Raw genomic sequence first — 9,749 nt, 5'->3', positions numbered from 1 at the left:
GTTAATTTAAGGAGAACTTCAGGTACGGTGAATATGAGTCCTTTGCTAGAAACACGAATATCTCCTGCTGCTGTGTGGCTTGCAGCTTCACTCTCTGAAAGTTGTTTTCTAATGATTGGAAGTATCTAATCTTAGTGTAGCCCAGTTGATCAATCTTATCTTTATGGTTGGTGAAAGCTTTTCCATATCTATTTATTTATTTGTCTCTGGTTACACAGCATAAAACGTCCTGATGTATTAAGCATATGGGCAACCAGTCTGTGACTTCTGCTAGACAGTTAGCAAAAAGATTGAAACACATTTTGGAGAGAAATATAATTGACATAGATAGACCCATGACATTGACTGGAATGGATTTAGAGAGAGACAATAGAGCAGGTAGCCTGATTAGAAATTATTGCAATCAGCCAGGCTTGGTGGCTCAGCCTGTAATCCTGCGCCTTTGGGAGGCTGAGGTGAGTGGATTGCCTGAGCCCGCGGGTTCGAGACCCGCCTGGGCAACTTGGCGAGACCTCATCTCTACAATAAATCAAAAACTAGCCAGGCGTGGTAGCATGCGCCTGTAGTTCCAGCTACTTGGAAGGCTGAGGCGGAAGGATCGCCGGAGCCCAGCAGGTCAAGGCTGTAGTGGCTGGGAGCGGCCAGTGCACTCCAGTCTGGGAGACAGAGTGAGACTCCAATTCAAAAAAAAAAAGAAAAGAAATTATCGAAATCACTTGTGTGAGAGATAATCAGGCTACCAGTGAAGACAGTAGCAGGGAGACAGGGAGGAGAGAATGAATTCCAGCAGCATTTAGACACATCAGTAGGACTTGGTGGTGACTGAGGAACGGGAGAAAGAGAAATCACACATGAGCCCTGGGCATTGAGCTTGAGAGATGAGATAACAGCATCATCAACCAAGGGGCTCTGTTTGAAGAGTAGGTTTGAGGAGTTGTTTAATTCGGGCTATCCTGAGTCTGAAGCGACTGTGGGTTGTGCGCACGAAGATACCAAGCATGACACACCAATCTGGGTCATTGCTTTCCTTCCTTTTGTCTCTCTTCGTTTCTGTCTTTGAAATCAGCTGGCCAAATGGGTCATGAGACCAACAAGACAGCAGACGACAGGCGTCTACCTCCCTCCCTGCCTTTCCCTGCCTTTCTCCGTAGGCTGGGACAGGGTGGCAGCTCACGCCCCAGGATCCCAGCACACATCGAGGGACGCCCAAATGTATGCAACCTTGAGCATACATTTAGAGAAAGCTGTCCAGCCTTATCACGTGGTGCTGTCCAGTCCCCAAGCTGATACCGCTCTTGGAGCAAAACCAGACTTCCTGGTGAGGCTGCAGAGAGGAGGGAGCCGGGTCCTGCGAGCTCTGGGAAAATGGTCACCCCAAGAGAAGACCACAATCCACCTAGTCTCAGAAACACTCGCTTCCCACTGAAATAAAAATAAATATTTTTCCTGGCACTTGGTAAAGCAATCGCAGAAAAGGAAACAACATACGAAATTCAGAAGAATCCAAGAAGAATCTCTGCAGGGATATTTTGGTGAAAAACGTGGAAGGAAAATGATAAGTAGCAGCTTACGTTTTAGGGTTGTGATACCTCAACTAAGATATTATACAGTTGGTGTGTTCCTCGAGAAACAGAAAGAAATGGTGTCCTAGTCTTCCCTTCATGTCACCTGTCACGCCATTCCGCCCCCCACCACACACAGAACAAAGCTTTTTCCTGCCATGTGGGCACACACAGATACCAGAAATCCCGACTCTGGGATGCTTGTGTCCTGGCTGCTGCACAGATCTGGGCAGGTCATGCCCGTCCAACCCGGGAGGAGTCGGGCCCGCCCATGAAGGGTGCCGTCCCCTGCCTCCGACTCCGCAGCCTTGCCAGTGTCCATCAGCCCACGCTTTTAAGAATTGACATGAAACCAAGCTTTCCTACAGGGCTCTCATTTCAGTGGTCTGAGGACGAGTCCCTCACTGATGACCACATGGCAAGTAACACTGCGAAGAGGCTCACAGCTGCCGAGCTGGCCGTGCCCTTTCGGACTCTCCTGCTACCACCTTCTGCTTCCTCAAGATCAGCGTTTTCATCCTCCACTCACATGTGTCGGTGAACAGCAACGAGAGCTTCGCCACAGAAAGGCTTTGGCTTTGTCCTAAGACTGCCTCCTCCCCGCACAGGAAGTACTTCCCATCAAGGCTTCCCTCCGCGTCCCAGAACAAAGCCAGCACTGCCCTCAGCAGCCTGGCTCTCAAGGGCGTCTCCACAGGTTAGGCGTGGTCGGAAGGCAGCACCCGGCAGCTGAACTTCGCACTGCGCACCTGCATGGGCGAGGTTGAGAAACAGAGGTGAGCAGACCTGAGGTCTGGATCAGGAGAAGGAAGAGGAGACCAAAACAGTCTGGGACCCGACGAGCCCAAACAGTGTTTGGTTTGGCCTTCAGACATGGATACACGGAACAGGAAATGCCAGCTTATTCAAACCTTCCCCTGGCATCACCCGATGACAGCCGTCAGCCCTTGGCAAGATTCCCAAGACCACAGGGAAGAGAGACACACAATAGGAGCCAACTTGCTGTCTCGATTTCCCTTCTGAGACAGGAGAGTTCACCGGGCTGGTCGGCTTGGCAAGCTGTTGGCAGAGTTTGTTTGATTTCCTGGGTGCAAAGAGGGTGTGGGTCTTCCAGCCCCAGTGCCAGCCTTGAATTCCAGTGACCGTGGTGTCGTCAGGGAGGCAGGGTCTGTGGGGTCAGGGGTTGCAGACATGCCGCCAGCAGTGCCGCTGCTCAGGAACTGTGCCTCCTGTCAGAGCCAGGCAGGAGCCCCTGTGCCTGCAGCTTTGGGTCGGAGTTTCCAGAGCCATCTGTCATGCTCTCCCACCTGTGAACACGCCACCGTGTTACCATCCTCGGCAAGGAGTCAACATGCTCTAAGTGTTCTGGCTGAGAGCCCTTCCTGCGAGAGACGGCTGCTGCCTATCTAACTCTGCTGAAGAATGTGTTGCCTCAACAGAGCCGCATGCCTTTGCTCTCGGGGCAAGAGGAAGAGCCCGGGCCTCTGGCCGCCTGACTCGGCACCGCGGATGCAGGGCCCTGAGGAGCCCACGTCTGTGCCTGCGTGGACCTCTCCGGTGATGAGCCCGTCTGTTCATCCCCCGAGGCCCCGGTCAGCAGCTCCGCTGACTGTTTCCACGCCTTCTTGAGGCTTGCTGCCATTGAAACCCACGGCTGAACGCGAAACGAAGGAACAGGTGGCAACCAACACGGTCCGTCTCCACTGAGACTCTGAGTTGTATTGCACACCTGCATGGGAGAGTTTGAGAAAGAGGGGGGAGCAGACCAAGGACCGGATCAGAAGGGAAAGTGGGGAAGCTAAGATGCCTGGCGGCACACACACGGATTCGCCCACCGCCAAGGACTCGCTTGTGCCCCCCACACCCCTGCTGGCCCCCTCATTCCTCTTGGCATCTGCTCCTGTCCATCGCACCACCCTCAGGAGGCTGGGCCAGGCCAACCTAGGCATCTGGAAAGCCCAGAGGGGTCATCTAGAGTCAGGCAGAAGGGAAGGGCGGGGTCTGTGACAAAGCAAGGACTTGGGCCGCGGCTCCTCTCGGGGGCTTGCAGAGTTTCCCCTCCCTGCTAAGCCACGTGAACCACGGTCCACAGTGAACTTCTCCAAGAGGCTGAACTCCCAAAGGCTCCGGGGGTCACTTCAAAAGGCATTCCCGTCTAGACCGCACTTGAAGACACAGCTCGCTCCTCCCAGGAAGCACGGACCCTTGTTTCACGCAGACCCACCCGTCCAGGGGTCCTTTCTCTGGGCCATACAACGACCACCGTCGTAGTCTGGTTGAAATGATCACGACTCCTGGTCGGTGTATACCGAATAAGTGACAAGTGAGAGATTTCAGATGCATCAAAATGGGTGACGCACTGGATGGTGCCGACAGCGTTTCGGTGACGTTCACTGTAGGTGCAGGTCAATGTGCAGGGAAAAGGAAGCCAGGCTAGAAATGCCTCTGCAGGGTTTAGGCACTCATTAAGGGAACGTCAACTGAATGTCTTTTTCTTAAGAGGCCAAACTCTTTCACCAAAGATTAAAATCGACGGGTGTCCTTCATGTGGTGGTATCCCTGCATCAGTAAGTAAGTCAAGGCTTTTAGTTGTAACAGGAAAAAAAAGTCCCCCAGTAATTCAATCAGAAGAGGAGGTGGAGTTCGTTGGATGGCCACACACCTCAGGAGGCCAGAGGACAAGACCAGGAGGCGCTGGGATCAGTAACGCCACCCTCACAAGTGCAGATCTGTCCCGTGAAGCCACACCCGCTGCCGTTCCTGACAGACGCAGAGCTGCCCTAGAAGGTCAGCTGCAAGCCCAGGAGACTGGGGAGTGCCTTCTGCCCTGTTGCAGCAGCGTAAGATCCTAAATCCAAGAGGGAGGGAACCCCTTGCTGGCAGATGACAGTTCACACCACACATGCCAGTTGCGTGGAAGCTGGACATGTCTGTGAGTGGCATTCTGGGAGATGGACACGGCCAAAATTGATAGAGAGGGAGAGACAGAGAGAGGAAGAATTATTTGCCAAAAGCGGAGTGGCTTTGCTCCGAAGCCCCAAGCCTCTGCTGCTGTTCACCCATCCAGGTTTGCTGCAAACTACAGGGAGGTCCTAGTTCTCCAGAGATACGCTCCAAGATAAGCAGCATGACACCTGGGGCCGTGGGGAAACCTCGCCTGCTCTGAGTGTGACTGCAGGTTGTTGGCTTTGGTGGTAACCGAGTACACGATCAGAGAAGCACCTCCAAACAGGGTATACGTTTCCTGAAAATGTAAAGACGTGTTCAAACACCGGGCTGCATGGTGCAGTGGCTCTCCTCACTGTGGAAGGCGCATCTGGAGGACCCCAGATCCCTTTCCCTTCTGCCTCTGTCTCCAGCATGGCTCAGCATGAGATTCTTCCTGATCCCATCCTTACTTCAACTTTTTTATTTTTTTTCCACCGCGGATTTTTTTGCAAGACTGTTTTTGTCAATTACTGTGCTAAAATATTTTCTGTCTCAGTTGCTGGGGTGCCCGTTGCGTGCCCTTGAGAAGTGCCGACCTAGTGCTGGCTCTGCATAGAGGCCCCTCGGGGATCCTCACCTCCCTGTGCCAGAGCTCCTGTTGTGTCAGGGAAGCAGACCCAGTGTGCACTCCAGAGAGACAGAGCGCTAGACGGGGCTGTGTGCATGTGAGGTAGGCTGGCAGGGTGGCATCAAAGAAAGGGGACGCTTGAGCAAAGCCAGGGGAGGGTGGAGAGAAGCTTTGACTTATGCTTACGTGGATAGGGTTAAATCTAGATGTGGGCAGAAACTCGGTGCTTGAGGGACCATCGCCAAGCACTTCTCAGAGTCATGAGGGATTGCATAAGCTTTCCATCCCTGCCTCAGTAACCAAGGCCTCTGTCCCATGAACTGGCCTCTGACCCTCTGGAATTCGGGTCTCTCCACTGAAATCCAGGATCCAGTGTGATACACAGACTCCCACCAGCATCTCTGGCCAACGTGGAACTCCCTTGCTCATGCAGGTCTGTACCCACGGTCAGTTTTAAGTGCAAAGTCAAATCTGAAAGGGCTTACACGTTGACGATACCTGCCAGATTTTGTGAGCGATATTTAAAATTTGGAGGATACTTGTGGGTCTAGAGTCTCAGGGAACCAGACCAAAATGGAGAAAAGCATGACTTCAGCCTGATCCGAGTCTGTCAAGATGTGTGTGCACCCCAGGAGTTGGAAGTCAGCGCGAACACAAGCAGCAGGAGTGGCTCTAGCTTGTGTCCTTGGCTGCTTTTAATAAAACTTAGGTTCACCAGTGAACTGCACTACAGAAAGCGGAGATGTCAGCAATGCCTTGCAAGAGTGTGAGAAATGAACGCAAACACGTGGGGAATTCTACACAGTAGAGAGTATCACATGTCACCCCTAACCTCAAGAAGACCCCGAAGACTGTCTTTCAAGACACCAAGAAACGGATTTTTGAGAGACATATTGTTAATGTATTATTAATGTATGTGTATACATATATCTGTGTCAGGTGGATATTTTAAATACAGACTTGAGTAGAATGACTAATCTCTGGAAGAATGTCCTTCATCTCAAAACTACATTCAACTTTTATCAGAAAACCAGACACAACTGTCATATGGAAAGATTTGTGCCCGTTTACAATTCAATGCAGACAAAAATCACTGTGGAAAGTTAGCTGTCTGCTTTTCAGAACCAGTGAAATTTCTCCTAAATGAAATTTCACCTTGATGTTTTCACTATAAAGCAAAAGGATTAATTTATTTTTATTTTGCAAAGTGTTTTAAATTGAATGGATTCCCCGTGCATTGATTCCCAAGATCTTAGAAAGAAGGACTAGCTGACAACCACCAGTTTCCAATACCGAGGAAGCAAAATCAATACTAAGGCTGACATTTAAACACTAAAACAAATTCTAAATGTACTTGCTTGTGCAGTGCAAAATTCAAGGAAAAAAGCGAGATCGAGTCTTGAGAGCCATGTTTCTTGCCCTGCCTCAGCTCATCCCAGACGTCTCACTTGCACGAGGTATTTCTGGAGTTCATGGCCGGGACGCCCGGTTTCCACGCCAGTCCCGGGCCTCCCCTCTTCTGCAGCAGAGGTCGGGCTGCCAGACACACGTGGCTCTCGTGGATCTGAAGTCCCCATCAGGCCAAGTTCTTCCCACAGTCAGAATCGCTTTCTGTGTGTACCATCACGTTTCTCCCGCCGTTTGCTGTAACACTTTAGACCAGCATCTTCCTAATTCCGCAGGCGTTAGTCACAGCCCCCAATGTCATCATCTCACTCTCCTCTCGGCACAGATCCCAGTGGAGCACGGGGCCCTCGCTCTTCTGTCTATTCAAGATCCTCTTCTCCAAAACTCGTCCCTTCATCCTGGCCTCGCGATGTGACTGCAGTGGTCCCCCTGGGCTAGACAGTTGCCTTAAACGTCTCTGCTGGATCTTCAAGGGAAATTTGACAACTTGTTCTCTTTGTTTTTTAACAAGGTTTCTTTACTGGTCAAGACACGGTTATCTCCTGCGACGCTTGTGAGTGTTGGAGGTTCGCTTTCCTGTCCTGCCTTGCTGCGGCCGGAAGCCGTGCTTCTCCTTGACGTGAACCTACGTGTGTCCCTTCCCTCTCTCCCTCAGGTCACTGCTCTCTGGACGTGTGCCGTGTGCATTTGAGCTCACGGCACTCTGCACGGACGCACCCCCCAGGCTTCTCTGTGTGTGTACACGCTGCGTCTTCCACACGAGGCGGTCACTTTTCTGGGAGCAGATGTCTCCTGTGTATCCTCTAAACACTCTCACAATGTTTAAGATATAAGAATCAGACACCACTATGCCACCCAAGAAATAAACACTTCTAGTATCTGACGGAAGGCCCATGGACCCCAGGTAGTTAATGGACGGGCTTCAGAAAATCGATGACATCCCCTTCTCCAGGACTATATTTTAAAAGAAATCTAAGAATCACTGATCTGTTTTAGCAATAATAACTTTACAGACAAAGAAAGTGAAATCCAAGATCGGAAAACAAACTTGCTTGAAGAGCATCGACTTTGTGAATCTTGTTCCTTTTAATTTCTGAACTCAGCTTCACATACTCTCGGGGATATAAAATTCTGCCAAAGGTCTTCAAAATCCATTACCCTCTTGAAGGCAGAATTTGTCAGAAAGATCCTAGCAGATGCAACCCGTGACACGGTTAAAGGTCTCCTGGGAAAGGAATTTCTTAATCTCCTCTGGTTTACTTCGCACGAACATAAAATCACCCTCTCATAGCAGGCTCTGTGTCCTATTACTGCTCTTTCTTGTCTTGAAACACACACACACACACACACACACACACACACACACGAGGACCTTCTATTTAGGAGGAGCTCAAATCAAAGCAATTTACCTTAGTGAGACTCTCTACCAAATATTACTTTAACTGAAGCTATATTAGAATATGAACATGAACAGTACCAAATTAGCTTTTATGTGTTTTCTACATTTAAAAACTCAGACTGCCAAATTCACAAGTCATCTGTAGACACTTTAGTCAAAGAAACAGCGATTAGTACTGATAGCATGCCTTGATGATTCTCTCTTTCTGGGACTGAAATTAGAAGTGAAAATCCCTGCCCTGACTTACGCTCATGGAGAAACAGCAACAGTAGAAGTGCTTCCGAAAGGAGGCTGTAGTCTCCTCAAGCCATGCAGGGAGCACAGAGGACCTAGCCGGGACTGGGGGCGGAACATGAATTTCCTTTCTCTTGCGTTGAAGGCCTGTCCTCATGTCCAGAAGCCTATATCCCTCTCTCATCATCTCCCGGGCAGTTTGCTCTTCCTCTGCAGGAAAGGGCAGGGTTCCAAGTGCTTGCCCTTCTTAGGTTCTAGTGAAACTATTTCAGGTAACTCTTGCTTCCGTCTCCACATATCTTTGGGACTGGGAAGCAAAAGAAAAGTTGAAAATGCTGGCTGGGATCCCAAGCTCCGTCTCTCGACAGTGTGCCTCTTCCACAGAAAGTCTCGCGGTCTGGATGGCGGTTTGCAGGCCTGTTTATGTGCAGAATCAAAGGGCGTGAGTCTACAAGGAGCAAACTACTTTTGCTTTTGTCAGGTGGAATTATTTCTGATGCCGCTGGAAGAAAGCTTGAACCTTCCGAAGATCATCGTGATCCTCGATGCACAGGGCCACAGCGAAAAGCGTACAACTGGGTGATTAGGCACAGGAAAGCTGAGGAAGACGGGTCAAACCCGTGCCGGCCGCGGCTTGGAAAGAGTTCGGAGGGCGGCTTGGGGTCTGCAAGGTTCAGAAGAGGAATTCAAGCTTGACCTGTCGCAGCTCTGGGAAAGGACGGAGAGCAAGCCCACGGCATCACCGTGGGAGGGCCGGATTGCTTGAACGGGATGTGAGACCAGCACTCCGAGAAAGAGAGCGGGTGCGGCTGGAGGGCTGAACACAGGCTCACCGTCCCCTCCGGCAGTTTCCACAAGCAAGGGGGAAGGCGTGCGCGGCAAGACCACGCTTGCTCCCTTCCACGGAGACTCTTGTTGGAGAGAGCGCTGCCGTGAGCCCGAGGCCCCGACTTCCAGGGAGCTTACGAGGCCTGCGCTGTGGCCATGGTGCTCTGGAAGGCTCTCTACACGCCCAGACACAACACTGACGGGCCGGCCGAGGTTGACGCCCTGTCCCAAGACGCCTTCTCTGCAGGGAACCTGACCATCGCCCTCCCCTTGTTCAGGGACCCTGTGGTAGGGCACTCGGGACATCAGGACGGGGCTCTCTTTGGCCAAGTGTGGCTATGTCAAGGTGCTCTTTGAACAGGTCTTGGTCTGAAAGGGAAGGCGGAGGCATCTCTGTGTGGAGAGGCCATCTGTGCTCAGCTCACCCTTTCCAGTTCCTGTTGTGTGTGCACTGAGAAGCCCTTTCCCGAAAGAAGGCCCAAAGGCAAGACTGCTTCCACCCACACCTCCATCCCTCCCAAACTGTGTCGAAAACCCCGGGGCAAAAGAGGAGGCGGTGGGGAGGGAGGAAGAGGGAGGGAACGTCTTTCATCCCGTCGGCAAAGGCAGGCCTGTGTCCACGCAGGAGGGCAAGCGTTTGTTCACCGCTTGAGAAAGGCACTGTTCTTTTTTTTTGAGTTGGAGTCTCGCTCTGTCGCCCAGACTGGAGGGCCGTGGCCGCTCCCGGCCACCACAGCCTTGACCTGCTGGGCTCCGGCGATCC

The sequence above is a fragment of the Carlito syrichta genome, unplaced genomic scaffold (assembly GCF_000164805.1).
Source record: "Carlito syrichta isolate Samal-C Ts95f unplaced genomic scaffold, Tarsius_syrichta-2.0.1 Scaffold312104, whole genome shotgun sequence".
Lineage (NCBI taxonomy): Eukaryota > Metazoa > Chordata > Mammalia > Primates > Tarsiidae > Carlito > Carlito syrichta.
Note: the sequence above shows the minus strand (reverse complement) of the source record.